General features: G+C 33.0%; 1 long non-coding RNA gene, 9 other non-coding genes and 3 pseudogenes across 43 annotated transcripts in view; all 13 read right to left on the bottom strand.

The window, feature by feature from the left end:
* Positions 1 to 22265, bottom strand: part of LOC103229707 (uncharacterized) — a 188499-nt gene that overhangs the window by 113628 nt on the left and 52606 nt on the right. For 27 of the 34 annotated variants that reach the window (XR_012091072.1, XR_012091058.1, XR_012091060.1 and 24 more), the window contains 14 exons: positions 20018 to 20127; positions 18402 to 18488; positions 16935 to 17011; positions 15441 to 15526; positions 13058 to 13122; positions 10684 to 10747; positions 8467 to 8549; positions 6534 to 6595; positions 5976 to 6057; positions 4745 to 4818; positions 4324 to 4442; positions 3810 to 3892; positions 2531 to 2614; positions 1583 to 1654 (listed from right to left, as the gene is read on the bottom strand). This is a non-coding gene — a long non-coding RNA (uncharacterized lncRNA). The other 7 variants (XR_005235484.2, XR_012091073.1, XR_005235480.2 and 4 more) reach the window with 7 other exon arrangements.
* Positions 1198 to 1292, bottom strand: LOC119619165 (small nucleolar RNA SNORD113/SNORD114 family; annotated as a pseudogene).
* Positions 2098 to 2167, bottom strand: LOC119619137 (small nucleolar RNA SNORD113/SNORD114 family). The gene has a single exon (XR_005235576.1). It is a non-coding gene; the product is annotated as a small nucleolar RNA SNORD113/SNORD114 family (small nucleolar RNA).
* LOC119619147 (small nucleolar RNA SNORD113/SNORD114 family) lies at positions 3405 to 3479 on the bottom strand. The gene has a single exon (XR_005235586.1). It is a non-coding gene; the product is annotated as a small nucleolar RNA SNORD113/SNORD114 family (small nucleolar RNA).
* LOC119619126 (small nucleolar RNA SNORD113/SNORD114 family) lies at positions 4340 to 4414 on the bottom strand. Its single transcript, XR_005235564.1, has one exon. It is a non-coding gene; the product is annotated as a small nucleolar RNA SNORD113/SNORD114 family (small nucleolar RNA).
* On the bottom strand, positions 5267 to 5341 carry LOC119619163 (small nucleolar RNA SNORD113/SNORD114 family). Its single transcript, XR_005235597.1, has one exon. It is a non-coding gene; the product is annotated as a small nucleolar RNA SNORD113/SNORD114 family (small nucleolar RNA).
* LOC119619127 (small nucleolar RNA SNORD113/SNORD114 family) lies at positions 5668 to 5739 on the bottom strand. The gene has a single exon (XR_005235565.1). It is a non-coding gene; the product is annotated as a small nucleolar RNA SNORD113/SNORD114 family (small nucleolar RNA).
* Positions 9840 to 9911, bottom strand: LOC119619152 (small nucleolar RNA SNORD113/SNORD114 family). Its single transcript, XR_005235590.1, has one exon. It is a non-coding gene; the product is annotated as a small nucleolar RNA SNORD113/SNORD114 family (small nucleolar RNA).
* Positions 12361 to 12434, bottom strand: LOC119619151 (small nucleolar RNA SNORD113/SNORD114 family). The gene has a single exon (XR_005235589.1). It is a non-coding gene; the product is annotated as a small nucleolar RNA SNORD113/SNORD114 family (small nucleolar RNA).
* LOC119619149 (small nucleolar RNA SNORD113/SNORD114 family) lies at positions 14688 to 14764 on the bottom strand (annotated as a pseudogene).
* On the bottom strand, positions 16259 to 16333 carry LOC119619160 (small nucleolar RNA SNORD113/SNORD114 family). Its single transcript, XR_005235596.1, has one exon. It is a non-coding gene; the product is annotated as a small nucleolar RNA SNORD113/SNORD114 family (small nucleolar RNA).
* LOC119619162 (small nucleolar RNA SNORD113/SNORD114 family) lies at positions 17630 to 17707 on the bottom strand (annotated as a pseudogene).
* On the bottom strand, positions 19337 to 19411 carry LOC119619158 (small nucleolar RNA SNORD113/SNORD114 family). Its single transcript, XR_005235594.1, has one exon. It is a non-coding gene; the product is annotated as a small nucleolar RNA SNORD113/SNORD114 family (small nucleolar RNA).

The raw sequence follows: 22265 nt of genomic DNA, 5'->3' as shown, positions 1-22265 counted from the left end.
AAGAATATTGACTCATACTCACATTGGTCTCCAGGAACCTACACAGAGGCAACCATATGTCTTTTGACTAAGAGAACTCTTAAATCAGCGCCAGTGCATCCCGTCTAAGAAGTACAAAGCAAAGCAGCTGATTTTCAAAACTAATACCTCTTTGTCAATTTTGCTTTCCATATTTTATTCCAAACCATAGTTTAGTTATTTATTAACTTTTCATAACATATATGTTCATTCTGAACAAAACAAACAACCTCAAATGGACTGATTCAAGCAATAAAATTGACTCCTACTTCCCAGCATCTATATGATCACTAATCAAAAAGAGGTAACACCCTTGGGTCCATTTCGTTCTGAGATGGAGTTTTGCTCTTCTTGCCCAGGCTGGAGTGCAATGGTGCAATCTTGGCTCACTGCAACCTCCACCTCCTGAGTTCAAGTGATTCTCCTGCCTCAGCCTCCCGAGTAGCTGGGATTACAGGCGTGCACCACCACGTCCGGCTAATTTTTTTGGATTTTTAGTAGAGACAGGATTTCACCACACTGGGAGCTAGTGTTTCATTTTATGTTGATAGTATATCTTGAATCATCACATGGTTGAAGTCCATCACACCATCTTCGTATTTGTCAAATTATATATTTAATACTTTCATCATGGATCAATTTTAAATAATAATAATATGTAAATCCATGAATCCAAAATAAAAGAAGTAGATTCTTACATATTCTTAACATCAATCTATCATTTCAAACATTGATCGCCGTTTGCAAATGACCCTGAGAAATAGATCAGATTTTGTTTTCTGCAAACCTTTAGGTTCCAGACACATATTATTCATCACCCACGACTTCTAAACCATCAATCATTGGTTCAAGTTTACATGTCTTTTTCCTCATACTACTTTATATTTGCTTATTGATTAATTCTCAATTCATCAAACATAATAAAATAATTATCTGTGAATCAAAAAATCTCAAAGAGATTCTTATATCCCTAACATCTATCTATGGAATCGCATCATTCATGTCATAGATGATCAATATATGTCTGGAACTCTGAGGTCCAAGAAGTTAACCTCTACTTGTATTTTTATCTGTTTATATTTATTTAATGGTTCTATCAGTCATATATTAGTAATAATAAACCTAAATCTATGACCCCAAGATAAGAAAATGATCTTTGTATGTTTCTGACATTGTCTACAGGATCATTTCCAACAGAAGCAAAAACCTAGATTATTTTCTTCTCATATTCATCATCCATGACTTTTATGCCACCAGTTGTCAACATTGATCCATAGCTGGGTCTCTCTTTCATCATTCATTTCTAAATATTTATTGAATAAATCATTTGTTCTTTGATAATAAAATGAATACAGGATTTCAAAAACCCAAGAACAAGATATTTGAAGAATCCTTACATTTGTCTACAGGATCATTTCCCACAGAGACTATATCTCTTTGATTAATTAACCTCAATGTCGCACGTTGTCATTGAACCAGTTAACTTTTTATTATATTAAATAATTTTTAATAACACCAGGAATACTATTAAACAACCTAAACCAAGACAGGAACCATTACTCACATTGGCCTAACACAGAGGCAACACAGCCTTGATCACAGAGAAATGATCAGCTCACTGCATCCATTCTGAAAACTGCAAAGCAGAGTAGATGATTAAAAAATTGAATATTCTTTCCATCAATCTATATTTTTCACCATTCATTTACATAGTCATTTGAGTATTTATTTTTTCTTAATACAACAAATGTGAAACTTGCAACTAACTCAGAGCACTAACCATTACTTATTGCTGTCTATATGATCCTTAGTCAAAGATGTATTACACTTGGTCCACTAATTATCCATCCATTTCAATTTATATTAGTATTATTGTTCTTTACTATACATCTCAACATTAAATAATACTCCACCTTCATCTGTATTAATTTATACATGTTTATTTTTCATTGCTATTTTAATAATATAATATTTTTATAATTCATAAACATAAAGAAAAAGAACAAGGTTCTTGTATTTCCCTGATATTTGTCTACAGGAGTTTTTCAGACAGAGGGACTAGGCTAGATACTGCTTGTGATGGACCTCAGAGTTCCAGATATGTATTCATTGTGTGACTCATAGGCCACCAGTGGTCATCATCAGTCCAGCCAGAATTGGCCCTGTTTCTCTCCTTTTATTTATAAGTAGTTTCCTAATGATTCATTAATTCACTAACAATAACATAAATACCTCTGGATCACCAAGTTTTAAGGACAAGATCCTTAAGTATCCCTAATATCTGTCTATATAATCATTTGCTTCAATTAGTGTATTAATAACTTCCTTCATTAGTCATGTTCATTAACATAACATCTGTTAATATACACAATATTTCATGTCAAGTCCGTATGTATCCGTGGGACATGGCTGGCCTTCCTTTATTACATTAATATACAATACTTTTAAAATATTACACTGAATATCCTAAACAAATAAGCAAAAGCAAAAAATAATTTTACTATTAACTCACACTGGCTCATGTGCACCTCTACAGAGGGAAGACATGGGGCTCCAGATCAAGGCCAGATGTTCTGCCAGCCCAGATGTGTCCATTCTGGGAAGTGCAAAGCAGAGAAGATGACGGGATTGAAATATTTTTCATGGATTCATTCATTCGACCCTTCTCTTAGGCATTCAGGTATCTATTAATTGTGGTAATACTTATCAATTTTCTTTTAAAAAAATGAACAATAGGCCGGGCACGGTGGCTCAAGCCTGTAATCCCAGCACTTTGGGAGGCCGAGACGGGCGGATCACGAGGTCAGGAGATCGAGACCATCCTGGCTAACACGATGAAACCCCGTCTCTACTAAAAAAATACAAAAAACTAGCCGGGCGAGGTGGCGTGCGCCTGTAGTCCCAGCTACTTGGGAGGCTGAGGCGGGAGAATGGCGTAAACCCGGGAGGCGGAGCTTGTAGTGAGCTGAGATCCGGCCACTGCACTCCAGCCTGGGCGAGAGCGCGAGACTCCGTCTCAAAAAAAAAAAAAAAAAAAAAAAAATGAACAATAACACACTTGTTCTGATGCAAAATAAGAAACGTGACTATACTGCCTTTGTCATCCTTAGTCAAAAAACAACACTTGAGTTGTTTGTTTTTTTAATGGTATTCAGATTTTCAATAGGTTTTAATGATTTCTGTTGTCTCATCATTTACATTGAGTGGACATGCTTCACATTCCGCATCTTTACTTTTTTATATGTGAACATTGATTATTACATCAATGAATTTATTTTAAAGAAGAATCAAAATTCACAAAAACAGTCAAGAAGATAGTCCTTTTGTATTTCCAAAACCTAACTACAGGATCACTTCAAAAGCAATAGACTATATTTCCTCCTCTATTGAACCTCAGAGTTCTAGACACACATTATTCAGCATCCTTGACTTCTACGTCACCAGTTTTCATCATTGGCTCAGGCTTAGAACTCTTTAGCTTAATTCTCATCTACATGTATTTACGCATTAAATCACTAATATTAATTTTATAACCCATGTAAATATAATATCCAAAGAGTAAGAGCATAGAATATTCTAGAACTTTCTATACAATCTGTCAGTTTGATGTATCTTACATGAATTATCCTCATTGTGTCATAAATGAGCTAGTAAATATACTGTTTCAACTAACTTCATATTTATCATTGGCTGAGGTTGGCCTTTTGGATGATTTTTTACACTTTCATGATATTATGAATACCCTTTAAAAAGTCTCCTAGAGAAAGACATGAAATTTAACTATTACTCACACTGATCTCTATGCTCCTAACCAACAGTAGCAACCATGAATCTCATGACCATGAATGCTTAGGTCAGCTCAAGTGCATCCATTCTGTAGAATACAAAGAGCAGGTAATTTAAAAAAAATTCAAAACTTATCTCCATTGATCCTTTCCACATTTCCGTTATTCAGTTATTTTGATATTGATTATTTTTTCAGAATGGAAATGTTTTCTCTCATAACAAAAGGAAAAATATCAAATGAGACTGAATCAGAAAATGAAACTGACTCTTCTTATTAGAGTCTAGATGAACCTTAGCCAAAGAGGTGACATTCATGATCCATTTCCTTAAAGGGCATCAGTGTTCAAAATTTTTAATGACAATATTTCTTACATCATCATGTGTATTCATAATTGAACAATGATTCATTCTCTATTTACTAATTCTTGTTTAATTGTTCTATCATTTATCTATCGATGATAAATCTAAATCTATTAATCCAAAGTAAGAATATGATCTTTCCACATTTCTGATATCTACCCAATTATGTTTTCTGTTGGACCTCAGAGTTTCAGACACACAGTATTCATCGTCCATGACTCAAACGCCATCAGTAGTCATCATTGGTCCATGTTTGGGTCCCTTTTCTTCATTCGTTTCTACATTTGTTTGAATAAATCATTAATTCATTAATAATAACTAAATAGACATGTGATTTACAAAGTCCAAGACAAGATCCTTGAAAATCCCTAACATTAGTCTATGGAATCATTTCCCACACAGACTATATGTCTTTCATTAATTGACCTCTATATACATAATCAAAATAATATTTTGTATCATAGCTACAACTGGGTCATTTAGCTATTTAAGTATGTTTAACACTTTTTAAATTTAGTTTAACACTAACACCCTGAAACAAATGGCACAGAGCAAAGTAAGAACTTTGACTGTTACTCACATTGGTCTCTTTCCTAAGAAGGACATTTAATCTTGATCATAGAAGAATGCTTAAGTCAGCTCAGTGCATCCATTCTGAAGAGTGCAAGGCAGAGAAGATGAAAATATTGAGACATCCTCTCTATTGGTCCATATTTTCCACTGTTCATTTACACAGTTATTTATGTATTTATTAATTTTTCTCTTAATACAACAAATGTTAAACTTGCAACTGATTCAGAGCAATAACTATTACTTATCACTGACTATAGGATCTTTAGTGAAAGATGTAATATGCTGATCTACTTATTATCGATTTCAATTTATATTAGTACTATTTGTTCTTATACATTTTAACATCAAACAGTAATTTATGTCTCATCTTTATTTATACATGTTTATTGACTCTACCATTGCTACTTTAATTAAAATATTTTTTAGAATTAATAAACATAAAGACAAGAATAGGCCATAGTGTTCTCCTGATATCTGTCTATAGGAGCATCTAAACAGATGGGATGGAATGGACTAGATTCCTTTTGGTTTGCAACTCAGAGTTTCAGACATCTATTATTCATCACGCAAGATGCATACGCTGGCAGTTGTTACTATTGGTCCAGGAAGGACCACTTTCTCCTCATTCGTATATGCCATCCTCCAGCAAGCAGTAATACCTTTGACTCACTCATTCTTAATAGAAAGAAGACATCAGTGTTTTTAATATAAATGGATAGTATTTCTTATTTCACCATATATTTCCGTAATTGGACAATGCCTCATTCTTTTTGTCTTTCTGCAGTTAAAATATATTTGCTTATTGATTCATTGATCCAATTATAAAAATAGAGGGAAAATGCATGAACAAGAAGAACAAGAACAACATCCTCAAATATTCCTAATGTCTATCCTTAGGATCAGAAAGTGAAGACTAGATTTTTTATTATATTGGACCTCAGACTTCCAGACCTGTATTCATCGTCCATGACTCATACGCCACCAGTCATCATCATTGGTCCAAGATTGACTCCATCTTTCTTCATGTCTATCTACATTTGTTTTTTGATTAATTAATCAATTCATTAACAGTGCTGTAATAATAAAATAAATAGCTATGACGAGGGAAATCTTAAAAATAAATTTATGCTTAAGTAGTGAATAATAAAAATGCTTGACCTTATTTGATTACATTTTAGACTTCTTAAGAATACAGAGAATACCCTTAAAACAAAGCAAGAATTTTGACTACTACTCACAAGAGTCTTCCTGTGACACATAGAGGTAACCATACCGTTCATGGTCATAGCACAGTGCTTAAATCAGATGGGGCTGTTCATTCTGAGGAGTAGAAAGCAGACCAGATGATAAACATCGATAACTTGTCCTCACTCACTTTTGTATTACCCTTTCATTTTCACAATAGTTTAGGTATTTATTAATCTGTGATAATATCTGTATATTTTTCTTTTAATAAAATTAACGTTGAACTTGAACTCATCCAGAACAATAATATTGACTATTTCTTATATGCAGTGTCTTAAGACCCTTAGACAAAGAAATATCATGTTTGGTACATATATTTCTTGAGACTTCAGTGTTTTCCATTTATATTAGTAGTTTTTCTCGCCTAATCACATTTATTCATAGTTGAGCAATGCTTCGGTCTCCTTTTTTACCTGTTTATATGCATGTTTATTGGTTCTGTCACTGATCCCTTTATAATAATAAAATCAAAATTTACTAACAAAATCCTTGATATTAGACTTAAGAACTTAAGACAATTACTAACAGCAGCCTATATCCTTCCTACTCACATGGGTAGCCACCAAAACCTTCATCAGTGGAAAATGATTGGATCAGCCATCATGCCTCCATTCTGTGAAGTACAAACCAGATGTTAGAAAGAATGAAACCACTGTGATTTTTCTTTCTGTTTATGGATGTCATGTGTTACTGGATTAATTGAAACTCTTGATAGGTAACAGTTTTATCACTAGCTTATGATTGGCCTATTACTAGCTCAAAATTAAGTTTTAATAAACTTATAAGTACAATAAACCTCATTCCTAAATACAAGAAAAAGAACTATATAATGAATAGTTGTCTCTATGCCTCTCTGAAATAGATAACAATAATTTAGATTTACTTTTAAATGAACTGCATTTAAATGAAATTAACCTAAATGATTGTTTCATGGCACAGTTTCATCAATGGTCTACAGTATCCCTTGTTTAGGTATACATCAGTTTGTATACATCTGTATCTATGTATTTGTGTCTGTACTTCCTTATGGATTAATTAATCATCATTCACATTTCTAAAGAAAGTTAGCAGGTTAAGAAAACCAACAACTAAGAACTAAAATATAATGTTTGCCTCTGTCTACATGTAAAATACCCTAAGTGGACAGAGCCTTGAAATTCTTTCTATATCTGAACAACAGTTAAATAAAAAGGAACCCAGCCTTCTTAACAGTCAATGTTTGGCCCTGTAGTTTAGTTACTGGGTTAATCTTTTACTTATTTATTTAACAGCTTTTTTCTTTTAAATAAAATGAAAAACTATGAATTCACTCTATAACCTGAGCAAGAAAATTGACTATTACAAAAATTGCCTATATTCTCCTCATCCAAAGGGATAACATGCTTCATCAAGCCCTAGTGAAATTCAGTATTTCAGAAATATTTTTTGAAATAGCTAATTCACGCTGGGCTTAATACCTAGGTGATGGGTTGATAGGTGCAGCAAACCACCGTGGCACACATTTACCTAGGTAACAAACCTGCACATCCTGTACATGTACCCCAGAACTTAAAATAAAATTAAAATGTAAAAAAGAAACCAAAAATTATTGTTTCATTCTATATGCCCATACCAGATTCTTTTCTTCTTTCATTCTACATTAGGGCATTAATTCAATCATCATACACTTATAATAATATAATCAATATCCATCAAAACCTTAAAACTTAAACACCATGAGTACTGCCACATTGTCTGTGGGCTCATTTTCCACAAGATGAATAGACTGTCCCTCTTGGAAATGGACATTACTACTGCATATTTGAACTAATCTTAATCCTTGGTTCAACCCAACAAAAACTCACCATTGGTCCATATTTAGTATTCTTCATCATCATTCATTTACACATTATCTCATGTTTCATTGATTTACTAACAGCGTAATCAATTCCTATGAATCCCAAAAACCCAGTAACAAGAAATCAGACAACCATGACATCTCTTCATGGGTCATTTCTCACAGAGGAAGGAAGATAGATCCCTTTGTGTGATAGATTCAGTTTTTCAGATTAGCAGATTAATGACCATATCTGCTTCCTATTAATCCCATACTCTTAATTGGTCAAGGCTTGATCATCTTTCACTGACCTTGTCCCTATTTTAAGGATGTGACGATAAAGAACTATGAACCTACCATTTTACCCCACACTGACAATATCCTCCATCTTGGAATGTGACTAAGCTGTCCTTACAGAGGGAAGTTAAAATCAACTGTGACTCAAATAAAATTGAATAATTAATTTTTACATTAATTAACTCAATAATAAACTATTAAAATGAATAAGATAGTCTTGCTTTTTTCTCCTTAACTGACCACAGATGTGCTGAATGATTCACATATAAACTTTATTCATTTTATTTGCGTATGTAGTCATTTATTCCTTTCCAGTAAGAGTTAACTCTCTTAACAACCACTAAAGCAAAAGCAATCACTTTGTTACTTACATAGGTTTCTACACTCATTACTCAAACAGACAACAACCATGATCTTCCTCGCTGGAGAATAATTGAATCATTGCGCATCCATTCTGTGGAGTACAAGGTGAATATCAAAGTAGGTAGATGAGAGAGAGAGAAAAATGGATCAGCCTAGATTTAGATTTTTTTAAATTCAGTTCAGGTCGACAATTATTGATTAGAAATAAACCCTGGTACTTGTCATATGTTTAAAAGATGAATAACATACCCATTGATTCATTGATTAATTGACTTAGGTATGAAATTTAACTACTATAAGTAACACCAGGCAAAAGAATAATAACTGTGACTTTTAAACACGTCTGTCTGTTTATCTGCCTTCTACCCAATCAGGAAAGAGTTAAATCTCCTTGGTACATGAATCTTGCTAGAAAGAATTAAATTAATCTGAATCCTGAATTCGAATATATTCTGAACAACTGTGCATGTATGCATACATACATATGAAGTTAAATAGTTACACATGGAGTCATTTGTCTATTCCGTGTCTTAAGGAAATTGCACCAACAAGACTGAAAGGGAAATACTATCCAAATATATAAATATATTCACCATTACAAAAACGCAAGAGCCTACCACAATTTTGTTTACGGAAATAACGACAATACTGGAGAGCCATTGTACGGAACTGGATTAATTACTCTTTTTGTTCCATAATACCTGGCCCTCACTGGTCCATGATTTGGCCTTATTTTAAATAACTGGCTGGGACATTAATTTGTGCCTTTTTACATTTATAATAAAATCATTATATCTGTGACTTCACAGAAACTGGACAATATCAATGCCTGTCCAAATGCTCATTAGACAGAAAATTCAGATCAGTTTCCTTGTTTTCATAAATTAAACTGAGGAACTGAACTTCAATAGTGAAGATTATTAGAATTCATTATAACTGATCATTTGACATATTCTCAAGACAGATCCATGTGTAAACCCTCTCTCAATTAGGTAGTGATTTAAATAATTTAAGTAAATACTTTGCCCTCTTCTTTTAAAAAACAAAAAATGAATACCCTAAACCAGAACAACATGGACTCTAACATCCATTTATCTAAATGCCCCTTATCCAAAGGGTCAGTTTTGATTAATTGATTTTACTGGGACTTAGTGCTTCAGAAATGTATTAGTAACGATTCTTATTATTTTATATAGTCTCATATTTGGAACAGGAATAACCATTTTGTTTTTATTTATACAGCACTTTTCTTGATTTATCCACATACTTGTTTACTAAAACTAATACAGTCCACACTCAGAAGTACAATAACTAAATCCTGATTATTGTTAGCTTCTGGAATAAGCTCATTTTCCATAGACTGAAAAGCACTCTTTTTGTAATGGACCTCAGAGTTACAGGGTTTAATCAAAATCCAAGATTCAGACACCCCAGGGTACTCATCATTGATCCAGGATAAGCAATCTTTTCCTTCATTTATACCTTTGCTTATTGATCCATTCATTGATTCAGTAGCAGTAACAAAGTCAATACCCATTGTTATTTTAGCATCTAAGAACAATATCCTTGAATATAACCAAGATCTGTTTACAGACTCTTTTTGCATAGACTAGCCCTTTTCTCAATAGACTAGATCGCCTTTCGTAGTGGCCCACAGTGAAGCAAGTATAGATCAATGAACATCCTTGCTTCCTAGCCATCTCATTCCACTTATCTTCCACCTTTCCATGCATTCCTCCCTCATTAAGGAGCTGTCTAACAGGACTTTGCATATAATGTAAATGCACTGTAACTGCATTCTCCAATACAGTCACCAATAGCCACATACAGCTACTGAGCACTGCAAATGTGGCTAATGCAACTGAGAAATTACATTTAAAAGTGCATGTACCTTTAATTATTTTAAATATAAATAGCCGCAAGTGGATAGAGTAAACGACATTGAACAGTGCAGCTGTAGATTTTGTTACTGAATAAATCTTAAATTAAATGCAGTATAAACAAGATGATTAATCAGAAGTAAAAAATGAATAAAATGTCTTTCATCTTATTTTTAACCAAAATTGTGTTTAATTGGACTAACCATAATCTAAGTTTTGTAACACATTCATATCACTGATCTACATATGCCTTGACTTTAAGTAATTCAGTGAACATTAATGAAAAATTTACCCTAATTGACAAGCTTTTTGACTGTTATTTACTTAAGTCTTTAGCTTCCTTACCCGTAAAGGTAACAGCCAAGATCTTCATCAGCAGAGACTGATTAAATCAGCCATGGTCTTCATTCTGTGGAGTCGAATACAAATTTTCAAAAGAATGAACAGTACAGATTTAGATTGACTTAAAAGACATTAGTTGTGTGATATTAAATTAATCATAAAGTTGACTCAAATCCCATTTTTATCACTGACCCAAGAACTACACTTATTTTTATTTCTTGATTTAACTATCAACTTTAAATAATACAATAAACACTGTTAAATCCATCACCCAAAACAAAAACTAGGACTACTGCCCACATCTGTCTATAGACACCTACCCACAAAGGCAACCGCTTAGATCATCTTTTTTATTTAATGGACTCAACGTGTGTAGAAATGAATGAATTTAAATTCATGATTCACGGCATATTTTCACCAATGGTAAATGCTTTACCCTACTTACATATTAATTCAATCATTTATTGTTTCGATTTGTTCATTTATGTTACGACGCATGGAATATTTTATTATACATTCACAAATACACACACACACTGCAGTAAATTCATGAAGACCCCAGAACACAAATGCTTTTCATGTTCAATGTCTATATTCCCCCACCTAACCAGGAAGAGAGCATCAGTAGTATAGACAAAGATTAACTTTCATTTTCATTTCTCACTCAGTTGTGTTATTTAAAAAATAAATAACACAACTTTAAAAAGTTTTAAAAAATTAACTGTCACAAGGACCTCTTTTAAAAAATTAACTGTCACAAGGACATATTCTATTCACATATAACAATTCAATATATAGGAATTTACTTACATTATAGAAGAAGCTTGAATAATATTATGTCTCCATATGTCCATTATGCTATCCACAGAGATTTAGAAACTAGATGCTTTTTTAAGTTTTTAATAAAACTTAGTACAGAGTTGGATTTATAATAACTTTTCATAAGGAATATTCTTAAGTTGAAATATGCTCATTTATTTCCAATTAAATAACTGTTTCACCTATTATTTACTTACTTATTTATTTTGAGATGGAGTCTCGCTCTGTCGCCCAGGCTGGAGTGCAGTGGCGCAATCTTGGCTCACTGCAAGCTCCGCCTTCCACGTTCACGCCATTCTCCTGCCTCAGCCTCCCAAGTACCTGGGACTACAGGTGCCCGCCACCACACCTGGCTAATTTTTTGTATTTTTAGTAGAGATGGGGCTTCACCACGTTAGCCAGAATGGTCTCGATCTCCTGACCTCGTGATCCTCCCTCCTCCACCTCCCAAAGTGCTGGGATTACAGGTGTGAGTCACCGTGCCCAGCAATTTTCCCTTCTCTAAATAAAACCAATCAGTAAACAACCATAAACATCAAACAATTATTTTGTGTCTTGCATACATCTGTTCACATACTCCTTCCAAAACAAGGCAACCGCCTCTATCAATATATATCACTGGAATTCAGTGCTATAGAAGCATATAATCATAATCCATTCGTCATTACATACTCTCATAATTGGTCAATGCCAAGCTCTCCTTATATTTACTCATTTATGCAAAAGTTATGCATTGATTTACTTATAAAATGGAATCTATACCAAAAAACTGTGAACACCCATGATCAAGATACCTGAATATTCTGAACTTGTATTATAAGCTCATTTCCCTAGAGGGAAAAATGGGGGCCTCTTTTTTAAATGGACCTCAGAGTTACAGATGGCTTTAATCAAAATTTTTGATTCAGACACCCTCCAATCTCATCACTGGTCCAGGCTTGGCACTCTTTTTCTTCATTCACATATACCTTCATTTTCCCATGAATCACAAATTCTAAGAACAAGACCCTGGATATCACTACAACATATCTCTAGGCTCAATTCCCACAAAGCTGTCAGACTAGATCTCAGTGCCACACGTGGAATAATCAATAAATCTTGATTCATATCAGTACTATCAATATCAATGGCCAATGACTGGGCTATGTTCATTTAATTTGCATAATTTTAAAGGTGGTATAATGAACAATGAAAATCCACAATGGTATCCCCCACTAGAACAAACAGCATGTTTCACCTTACAAGAGCTTCTCCTGAACAGTTAACAGCCTGAATCTCTTCCAGTATGGAATTCTTAAATCAAGTATGGTGTAGAAATACTATGAAATGTGAAACATTTCTGAAAATTAAATTCCTTCTACCTTTTTAAAAAATAAGTCTCTATTGTGCTGAAATGGGTCAGTTCTACTCCTTGGCCTACAACACATTCTTATTATTGGTTGTTACTTGATGTTTTTATTTTTGTGTATATGGCCTTTTGTTCCTTTCTTCGATAATCACACATGAACCAACCGCATAACCCACCAACAGAAACTCCATTACTAACATTGCTTCTTACCACAGAAGAAATCGTCATGCTCTTCACCTTGGAGAAATGACCAAATCCAATCTCATCTAGTCTTTCTGGAGGAAAAGGCAGATTTTTATAAGAATAAAAAGTATACATTTTTAAATCCATTTTTAAGTAGAAGTTAGTTCTCCATTACTAGATGGATTACAAACATTGGTTTGTGTCAAATTTTAATCATCAACCCAACAGTAGTTCTTTTTCATGTACTGACTTAATTCTTAGCATGAAATAATACCATGAACATTTTCAAATCTACCACCCAGCACAAGAAGAGCAATTTTCAATATCTGCCTAGGTATTCCCAGCATAAAGGGAAGATACATTTTTAATGAGGAAAACTTTTGTACTATAAGATGAATTTAAACTGTTGTTTTATAACATAATCTGACCAGTGGGCCACAGTTATTTTAATTCAAGCCATTTACAGATTCGTTTATTTACTCATCTATTTAATAACTCAAAAAATAATTAAATTATCTACTCTCTTTTCTAAAGAAAACTCAAAATGGTGAAGTCACCTGCTACCTAAAATTAAATACTATTACCTGCAACTGTTCCTATTAGCCCTGTATGTGCTGTTGGAACGTTCCTCAGTGACACAAATGTTCTCTATTGGCGATTCTGAAATGGTGGTCACTTGTGACCTGTGGCTTGGGGTGTGGCTAGTGCAATTGAGGAACTGAATTTTTATTTTTTAATTAATTTCCATTTAAATGTTAATAGCAAAATATGTCAAGAGAGTGGGTCTTTACAACCCTTCCAAAGGAAGGAGGGTCCTGGACCTTTTTTGTTTAAGTGGACTTCAAGAGGATAGACAAGATTAATCACACCCCTTCACACATTACATACGCTTCTCACTAGTCCGTGATCTACCCTCTTTTAAATAAGGGATGGAGATATAAAATGATTCTTTTACTCATAATAATAATGCCACTACTCATGAATTCAAAGGACACTGGACAAAAGCCCTTTACGACGCTAGCATCTATTTATTCACTTATTACTCATAAAAGTCATGAAAATGCATTTGCATTTTTCTTTTTAAATAATAATGAGCAAACATAAGAGGATTTTTAGTTATTACATTCAAATTTTCAATGTTCATCCTTAGACTTTCTCCACACTTCACAACCTAATCATTAGTATTTTAATGTCTATTATTAATTATATTAAATTATTGTTTATTATAAAAATTTAAGCTAATATATTTAACATGATTTGTAATTGTTATTATTGAATATAAATATTAATTTTATTGGCTAATATTTATTATGTTAACTATTATTCAACTGAATACGTCATTTAAGTATATGTTTTATCCTTTCCTAAATCAAACAAGACATGCAACCAGAAACTTGCCACTAACTCGGAACATTGAATGCATATCTATCTATATGCTCTTGAAGGAGGAGCAGATTTATTTTATTTAAACTCAAAACATCATTAGCTCCTTTCATGATTGAATGAGATGTAGCCTTCCTTGTCTTTATTTGTATTTCTCTTTATTCATTCATTGATTGACTTATAATACAATCCATTCCCATTAACCAAAAAGTACCAAGAACACATTCCTTGAATATGTCTAACTTTCTCTCGAAGCACATTTCCCATAGATAGAACGGACCTCAGAGATACAGACAGGGTATAATCAGAATATTTGATTCAGATGCCCCACGCATACTCATCATTGATCCAGACTTGGTATTCTGTGCTTTCATTCAAATATACCGTTTTTGATTTATGCATTGGTTCACTAATAGTAAAATCACTATCCATGAATTAGAGGGTAAAAAGATCCTTGAAGATGTAACTATGTCTGTAAGATTCATATTCCACAGAACTAGAGGACTGGCTCTCTCTGTAATGAGCCTGAGTGTTGCAAAGGTGAATTAATTCATTTCCACAAATTGCACCATGCCAATTCCATATTAGCCATTAGTCCATGGCTTGGCTTTTTTCATTTAACATTCATATTTTTAAGACGGTACTATGGTTATATCATGGTATAACTACCAAGTTATACCACAGTTATAGGCAAGATTTTCCATTTTCTTATGTTCTTCCCTCAATTAGTTAACAGTCAACAACAATCACAATGGGGAAGTGTTTAAATCCACTATGGTACAAAAACAGCATATTAAGGCATTCTGAAAACGACAGAAATACCTTTCAACTTTTTGTCCTAATGAATTTGGTTGTGCTGAAATGGATTAATCACAATTCTTAATTCATAACACATTTCTACCATTGGTCCATGCATAACCACCTTTGATTCATTTATGTATGTAGCCATTTATTCCTTTGAAATAATTCAATGAATAAACATGATCAAGTTTCCCAAGCAAGAACATAAAGTTTGATTTTTGCTTACATTGATCTCTTCTCTGCTGATTCACAGAGATAAAGGCAAGATCTTCACTAGAAGATTATAATTAAATCAGGTAGAGTGCGTTCATTCTGCAGTATAAAACACAAATTTTAAAAAGAATCAAACACTATATGTTTAGCTCTTTAAAATGAATCATAGTTGTGTAGTAAACAATCATAAACCTTGTTTTGTACCCTATTCTGAACACTTGAGAAGGGTGAGCACTGCTTTCTATTTATTAACTTACATAAATTGTTTTTGTCAAGATGAAATATCTCCACTATGAAATTTTTTGTTTTAGACAATATAATAAACACTGTGAATCTAGTACCAAACCTGTTTGTTTGCTTAAGTAAAATTCCATAAAAGATTGAATTAATCATGAGTGTGGCTGTATAGAGATATCATCATTCCATGCTCTCCCTCTCTCAATTACAGTTACTCAGTCAACTATTTATTTATGTAAATGTATTTCCTTTTCCTTAATAAAATGATCAATCAGCAACCTGCCTCAACACAGAACAAAAACATTCAGTCTTGTGCACAGAAGACCATATGCTCCTTACCAAAATGATAAGAGTCTTAACTACTAATTTATTGGGACTAAGAATCTCAAAATTGTTTCAATAATAATCCATGTTGCATTACATGCCTTAAGAGACAAGTGCATGCATACTTTTCTTACTCTCATTGATAAAATTTTATACTCATGGACTAAGTTTATTATAATAATGTAATTCATACCCTCAAACCACAAAAGGCCCATGAACAAGGTCCTATAGACTCATTTCCCATGAAGAATAAAGAGGTGTCTCTTTGTAATGGACCTCAGAGTTGCAGATGGGTTTAATCAAAATTGTTGTTTCAGAAACCCCATGACATTCATCACTGGTCCATAATGTGCATTTTTTTCATGTATTGATTAACGTATTGACTCACAAATAATGATGCAATCAAAAATCCCCAAAACAAGATCATTAAATTTTAGGCTCTTGGCCCATAGAGCTACAGACTACATTTCTTAGGCAATGACACTTAAAGGTGCACATGTGAATTGCTCAACGCCCCTGCATGCTCTCAATTCACATTCAGCATTCAATCTGATATAGCCCACTTCTATTTAATACGTATATATGTCGAAGATGGTCCGATAAAAAACAATGAAATCACTGTATTCCATATTCTTATGGGATGCCCCAAAACAGATGTCAGCCAGGATCTCTACCTATAAGGGAATGTGTAAAATAACCATGGCATAAAATAAAGAATAATGCTGAGCTGCTCTGAGAATAAGTTAACTTTTGTCTTCTTTTATAATCACCTCAGTTGTGACAATTTAGATTAAACATAATTAATGGTTCATTACACATTCCCATCATTGGTCTATTTGGGGTGTTTTATTTCTTTCATGTATGTAGACATTGATTCCTTTGAAATCCTTTAGCTAACACCCAAGAATGAACCATTCAAAGAAAGAACATGAAATAAGGCACTTACTTATATTTGTCTCTATGCTCCTTACTCAGGATAACAACTCTTTCTTAAATTATTAAATCAGCTAGCCTATGTCCACTCTGGAGAGAAAAAGGCAGATTTAGAATAGATATAGGGTTTTTTCAACGGATGTTAGACAAGCAGAACTAGATAACAATAAACCTTGGCTCAAAAATGCAATGTTTTTCAGGCCAGTATTGAACTTTTAGTTTTAAATAGTATAATAGACACTATTGAGTTCATCACCTAGCCCAAGAATAAGATCTATAATGATTATGAATATTTGTCTATATAAAAATCTGTTAAGTAGATATCACTTAATGGATTTCTGGCTGATGCAAACACTTTCCCTTTTCTTAATTAAAAAAAAAAAAGCAAACTATAAAAATCAAAAAATTGTCTCAACTGCAGATACAATATGTTCCATATAATAGGATTTTACCTCAGATTAATAAATATACTTGCTTTATTGCCAGTGTTAATATTTATAATACTTTTTCATTGTACTCAAAGAATAGTTCCTTAAGTAGGCCTGTTAATCTCTCATGTACACATTTCTCTATTTATGCATTGAATTCGCTTAAAATAATACATTCCATACCTTTGAACTACAAAACCTCAGGAACAAGTTTTACTGAATTTTCCTAACTTCTATTAGGAAATTTCTACAGAGAATATTGGCTGGTTCTCATTCAATAACAGATCTCAGGGTTACACAGAGGGCTTAATCAAAAGTGTTGATTCAGATACCTCCACCAATACTCATCATTGATCCAGGCTAGGCATTCTATTTCTTCATTCATTTATACCTTCTTGAACTGACTCAGTCATTCATAGTTTCAGGAATAACAATTATATGATCAATATTCCTTAATGACACAAAACTGAGAACAAAAGGCTCTAACAGAACCAAGATCTGTTTATTACTCCCATTCACGCAGAACAAACAGACTAGATCATATTTCGTGATGAACCTCAAGTTTACACATATTCATCAGCGACTCTGCTGCATTTAAATCTCATACTTGTGATTGGTGTCTACCAGCTTCTCTTCCACTTGATTTGTCTACTCATTAATGTGGGTGCAAACCATGCACCTACCATGTGAGCCCACAATTGAGCAAATTAATACATAATATCTTCCAAGGTACCTCTACCTCAAAAAGTCAACAACTTAAATGTTTGTCAGTGAAGGAATATGTTAAGCAACTATAGCAGAAACATTAAATGGGAATTGAAATTACTCTGGCAATATATGAAATGCTCTTCATTTATTTAACAATGCTCTTCAGTTGGGTTGGGTTGAATGAATCATAAATTTTTGTTAATGACAAATTATAATCATAAGTCCATGGCTGGCATTCCTTAATTTCATGTGTTATTTAGCCATTTATTTTATCAAAATAATGTAGTGTGTTCCCATGAATGAATACCCTCCAAGCCCAAAACATCAATTTGATGTTTACTTACATCAGTCATTCTGTTCCTTAGTCCACCAAATAACAATAATGGTCTTCATGATTAGAGAATAATAAAACCAGCTACATGGTTTTCATTCTACAGAGAAAAATAAAGCCTTGTTTCAAAAACATTTTAAAAGGCTCTTTTTAAAAGCCTCTTTTAAAAAACATTTTTCTAAGAAACTATATTACTACAACTTGGAAAGGCCCATATATGTATTCCTAAAACAATGAAAGAGCCTAGAGTTTTTCTTAGAATGTCTGTCATGAAAAAAGAACATGAATCATATTCTCATATCATAACATTTGTTCCTAATTGGTCCATGGTTTGCTGACTCTAAAATACAAACAGAGACATAGAAGTGAACCTTCCTTCTCATATACAAAAGACATCAGTATCTGTGCTCTCACAGCACTGGACAAGAACACTGAGGAATATTTACATCTGTCTAGAGTCATTGCCCTCAAGAAGAACAGATTATGTTTCTTTTTTTATTTGTTTAACAAAAATCCATTAAAAATTAGATTAATGCACTCATCATTGGTCTCTGTTTGGTCTCAATTAAGTGGTTATTTAACCAACTATTTATATGATTAAAGATGTTTCATTTTCTTAATAATACAGTCAGCAACCCCCTACCAACACAGAACAAAAACTCTGACTCTTGCATACAAATGACCATATGCTCCCTACCAGAATGGTAGAAGCCTTGGCTATTAATTTATTGGGAGTCTCAAATAAGTTTTAATAATAATCCATGTTTCATTACATTCACTGATAATAAGCACATGAATTATGCTTTTTGTTTTACTCATTGATAAATTTTTAATTCATGGGCTGATTTTATAACAAAAATGCAATCCATCCCCAAGAACCACAAAGCCCAAGGACAAGGTACCATAAGCTCACTTCCCAAAAAAGGAATAATTACGTGTCTCTTTGTAATGGACCTCAGAGTTGCATATGGGTTTAATCAAAAATCCTGTTTCAGATACCCCATGGTACTCATCATTGGTCCAAGCACGTTTTTCTTCCTTTATATCATTCATTTATTATTCATTGGTTCATGAATAATAATATAACCACAAAATTCTAGGAATAAGATCTTCCCATTAGTGGCTCTCTCCCTAAAGACTAGGTCTCCTTTTACAATGGACCTCAGAAAACGTGTGTGATTAATTGACATCCATGTTTCATACCAAATCCACATTCACCATTATTTCTTCCGTAGTCTTAGTCAATTTGCCCATGTTTTAAAGATAGTGCAATGAAAAGTGATAAAACCACCATCTTCCAACACTGACAATGTCTTCCATATTATCTCAGGCTGCCACACAAAGAGTTATCAGCCAGGACCATACCAATGTGGAAAAGATTAAATCATCTGTGGTAGAAAATAAGATACAATGTTCAATAATTGTGAATATAAATGGTCTAACTACTATATTTTTGTCACTTCAGTTGTGCCAAATTATATTAAACATATTTTCAGAACACATTTCCATCACTGGTCCATTCCTGGTGATTTTAATTTCTGTTATAGATATTGATTCCTTTGAAATACCACTAAACACTCCTGAACAAAGCATCCAAACCAAGGACATGAACTTGAGGTGGTAACTTACATTAGTATCTATATTCTTTACCCCACGGATCTAACTGCCAAGATTTTGTTTCTTAGAAAATGAATGTCATCTATCCTGTGGTTGCTACGTGGAAGAAAAGTAGACTTATCCTAGAAGAACAAGAAGAAATAAAAGACATCTTTATAGGAAAAAAAGAAGTGAGATTGTCTCTATTTGCTGGTGACATGATTTTATATACAGAAAATCCAAACTACCTCACAAAAAAACAGTTAGAACTGACTTCTGTAAAACTGCAGGATAGAAAATCAACAAAAAAAAAATTCAGTAATGACTCTATATGCTAATAGGTAATTAACTTAAAAGGAAATGAAGAAAATAAGCCCATTTACAATAGCACCAAAAATATTGTCTAAATTTAACCAAGATAGTGAAAGACCTGTATATTGAAAACTATAAAACACTAGTGAAAGAAATTGAAGAAAACACAAATAAATGGAAAGATACCCTGTGTTCATGGGTTGAAAGAACTAAGATTGTTAAAATGTCTATGCTACCTAAACCCATCTACAGGTTCAATTCAATTCTTATTAAAATTTGAATGTCATTTTTCATAGAAATAGGGGGAAAATCCTTAAATCCATATAGAACCACAAAAGACACTGAATAGCCACATACAAAAACTCTTGAGCAAAAAGAACAAAGCTGGAGGCATTGCAATCCCTCACTTCAAAATATATTATAAAGTTATTATAATCAAAACAGCATAATAGTGGCATAAAAACAGATACATCAGCCAATGGAGCAGAATTAAAAGTTCATAAATAAACTCACACATTTACAATCAATTGATTTTAGATAAAGGTACCAAGAGCACACAATGGGAAAAAGACAGTATCTTCAATAAATGGTGTTAGGAAAACTGGTTATCAACATGCAGAATGAAATTAGATCCTTATCTCACCCAATATACAAAAATCAACTCAAAATGGATTAAAAACTTCAACATAAAATCTGAAACTATAAAACTACTAGAGGAAAAGCTCCACAACATTGGTCTAGACAATGATTTTTTTAATATGACCCCAAAAACACAGACAACAAAAGTAAAAATAGACAAGTAGAATGTCATCAAATTAAAAACCAAATTAAAATTGTTTCCAGCAAAGGAAACAATTAACAGAATGAAGAGACAACTTCCAAGTCGGGAAAAAAAATGTGCAAACCATACATCTCATAGGCATTAATATGCAAAATATATAAGGAACACAAACAATTCAATAGCAAGAAAACCCAATTTAAAAATAGACACAGGATTTGGACAGATATTTTCCCAAAGAAGACATACTAATGGCCAACAGATACATAAAAAAATTATCAGTCACTCTAATCACTAGGGAAACACAAATTAAAATCACAATGAGATACCATCTCTTATCTTTTAGAATGGCTTTCATCAAAAAAATGAAAGGTAACAAATGATGGCAAGGATGCAGAGAAAAGGGAACTCTTCTATATTGTTAGTAGGAATGTAGTTTAGTATAGCCATTGTGGAAAAAGTTATGGAGGTTCCTCAAAAATAAAAATAAAAATAGAACTACCATATGATCCAGAAACCCTACCCTAAGAAACTGAAATCAATATGTCAAGGGGATATCTGCATTCTTATGTTTATTGCACCATTATTCATGATAGGCAAGATATGGAACCAACTTAAGGTCCACCAAGGGATGAATGAACAAAGAAATTGTGGAATATACACACAATGGAATACTATTCATTCTTTTAAAAGAAGAAAATTCTGTCATTTGTGACAGTGTGGATGAACATGGAGGATATTACGCCGAGTGAAATAAGCCAGGCACACAAAGACAAATGCCACATATTCTCTGAGCTGAACTCATAGAAGTAGTGATTAGGATGATGGTTAAGGGAGGATGGGGTGAGAGTAAGGGAGGGAATGGGGAGTTGTTAATCACAGAGTACAAAGTCTCAGATAGACAGGAGGAATAAGTTTGACATCTACTGCAAAGCAGGATGACTACAGTCAATGAAACTGTGCTGGGTATTTCAAAATAAGAGAGTAAATTTCAAATGTCTCACAATAAAAATGATAAGCAAACAATAAAAATGATGGATATGTTAAATAGCTTGATTCAATCATTTCACATTGTACACCTATATCAAAACATCCCATTGTACCCCACAGATGTATACAATTATATTTTAACATTTAAAATAATATTAACATTAAGTTTTAAAAAGAAAAGAAGATCTAAAATTATTATCT

This window comes from Chlorocebus sabaeus, chromosome 24 (genome assembly GCF_047675955.1).
Source record: "Chlorocebus sabaeus isolate Y175 chromosome 24, mChlSab1.0.hap1, whole genome shotgun sequence".
In the NCBI taxonomy this organism is placed as follows: Eukaryota; Metazoa; Chordata; class Mammalia; order Primates; family Cercopithecidae; genus Chlorocebus; species Chlorocebus sabaeus.
This window is presented reverse-complemented; position numbering and strand designations above follow the sequence as displayed.